Below are 2,595 nucleotides of genomic sequence, written 5' to 3' on the forward strand. Positions count from 1 at the left end.
TCCTAGACCACCTTAGCTGCCCCCTGAGAAACCTGTATGCAGGTCAAGAAGCAACAGTTAGAACCAGACATGGAACAACAGACTGGTTCCAAATGGGGAAAGGAGTATGTCAAGGCTGTATATATCATCACCCTGATTATTTAATGTATATGCAGAGTACATACTGGAGAGAAATTCTAGTAATGTAAGATATGCAGATGACACCACCCTTATGGCAGAAAGTGAAGAGGAGCTAAAAAGCCTCTTGATGAAAGTAAAAGAGGAGAGTGAAAAAGTTGGCTTCAAGCTCAACATTCAGAAAACGAAGATCATGGCATCCGGTCCTATCACTCCATGAGAAATAGATCGAGAAACAGTGTTAACAGTGTTAGACTTTATTTTGGGGGGCTCCAAAATCACTGCAGATGGTGATTGCACCTATGAAATTAAAAGACGCTTACGCCTTGGAAGAAAAGTTATGACGAATCTAGATAGCATATTTAAAAGCAGAGACATTACACTGCCGACTAAGGTCCGTCTAGTCAAGGCTATGGTTTTTCCTGTGGTCATGTATGCATGCGAGAGTTGGACTGTGAAGAAGGCTGAGCACTGAAGAATTGATGCTTTTGAACTGTGGTGTTGGAGAAGACTCTTGAGGGTCCCTTGGACTGCAAGGAGATCCAACCAGTCCATTCTGAAGGAGATCAGCCCTGGGATTTCTTCGGAAGGAATGATGCTAAAGCTGAAACTCCAGTACTTTGGCCACCTCATGCGAAGGGCTGACTCATTGGAAAAGACTCTGATGCTGGGAGGGATTGGGGGCAGGAGAAGGGGACGACCGAGGACGAGATGGGTGGATGGCATCACTGACTCGATGGACGCGAGTCTGAGTGATGGACAGGGAGGCCTGGCGTGCTGCGATTCATGGGGTCGCAAAGAGTCCGACACGACTGAGCGACTGAACTGAACTGAACTGAATAAGTGATGAAAGAGGTTCATCCCAAATAGAGTTTAGAAAACAGGAAAGGGTGTATACAAGAAACACAAGTGAGTGATGTGTAAAACAAAAAGTACAAAGTATTTAATCAAATCTAAATAAATATCAAAGACTGTATAGGCGCGGCTGGTCGGCGGCAGCTCTGCGGGGGCGGGGGCGGCGAGCCGAGGACCGAGCCACCGCGGCCTGAGCGCCGGCACCGCCCGCACCGCCCTTCCGCCCGCCCTCCGGAAGCGCAGCCCTGCGGCCTCCGCTGCAGACCCGCCCCCGCCGCGCCCCGCCCCGCGCGCCCCGCCCCGCGCGCCCCGCCCCGCGCGCCCCGCCCCGCGCGCCCCGCCCCGCGCCCCGCCCCGCGCCCCCGCCCCGCGCCCCCCCCCCCCCCGCGCGCCCCGCCCCGCGCGCCCCGCCCCGCGCCCCGCCCCCCCCCCCCCCGCGCGCCCCGCCCCGCGCGCCCCGCCCCGCGCGCCCCGCCCCGCGCGCCCCCCCCGCCCCCCCCCCGCCCCCCGCCCCCGCCCCCCCCCGCCCCGCGCGCCCCGCCCCGCCCCCGCCCCGCCCCGCCCCCCGCCCCGCCCCGCGCGCCCCGCCCCGCCCCGCGCGCCTCTGCCGCCTCTTCCTGAGCCCCCGCTCGCCCAGCGGCCGCCGCCGCCCCCGCGCCAGGTTCCGGCCGCGGCCCGCCTCTGCCGTCCGGGCCCTGCCGTCCGGCCCGGGCCCTGCCCGTCCAGGCCCCGGGACCCGGCTCCCCGCCAGCCCCGGCCCCGGCCCCGGCCCCGTGTCGGAGAAGAGCGTGGAGGCAGCGGCCGAGTTAAGCGCCAAGGACCTGAAGGAGAAGAAAGAGAAGGTGGAGGAGAAGGCAGGCCGGGAAGAGCGGAAGAAAGAAGTGGTGGAGGAGGAGGAGGAGGACGGCGCAGAGGAGGAGGAGGAGAAGCTGCCGAGGACGGCGAGGAGGAGGATGAAGGGGGCGAGGAAGATGAGGAAGAAGAAGACGAGGACGAAGGGCCCGCGCTGAAGAGGAGGATGAAGCGGGTCCCACGCGGCAGAAGGCAGAAAACGGGGCGTCGGCATGAGCCCCCCGCCAGTGGGCTGGGGGTGGAGGGAGGCCGCTCGGGGCCCGGAGGTGGGGGTGGGGAGCGCCGCGGGCAACCCCTCTTCACCTGGCTGCCTGCTCTGGGCCCCGCGCCAGAGTTGCCGCCCTCTCGCCCCCCAGCCTTCTCATGCCGCAGCCTGCATCCTCACTGCCACCTTCCACCTCCTTACCTGCTCCATCTGAGCTCCCCAGCTGGTCCCCAGTCACCCCCTCCCTCCTCTCTTCCTACAGCCAGCCTCTGGCTCCTTCAATAGCCTCTGCTTCCTAACCTCTGCATCCCAGCCTCAGGTCATTCTGCCCTGCCCGTCCCTACCCTGCCTGATCCCTGGGTCTCCTCCCTCAGAGCCCTTTCTCTCAGACAGCGCCAGGACGGGGTGGGGCCAGGACGTGGTGGGGCCGAGCCCCACAGCTGCCCCCCTCCCCTCCTCTTTTTTTGTATAATTTAATAAAGAAACGGTCGCGCTTCTGTTTAAAAAAAAAAAAGAAAAAGAATGTATAGGAAAGCATTTCATCACTTTCTCTTTTCTGAAGTTCC

General features: G+C 62.0%; 1 pseudogene; it reads left to right on the forward strand.

The window, feature by feature from the left end:
* Window positions 1–1,609: 1,609 nt before the first annotated feature.
* On the forward strand, window positions 1,610–2,169 carry LOC108635090 (annotated as a pseudogene).
* The last annotated feature ends 426 nt before the right edge of the window (window positions 2,170–2,595 follow it).

This window comes from Capra hircus, unplaced genomic scaffold (genome assembly GCF_001704415.2).
Source record: "Capra hircus breed San Clemente unplaced genomic scaffold, ASM170441v1, whole genome shotgun sequence".
NCBI classification, from domain to species: domain Eukaryota; kingdom Metazoa; phylum Chordata; class Mammalia; order Artiodactyla; family Bovidae; genus Capra; species Capra hircus.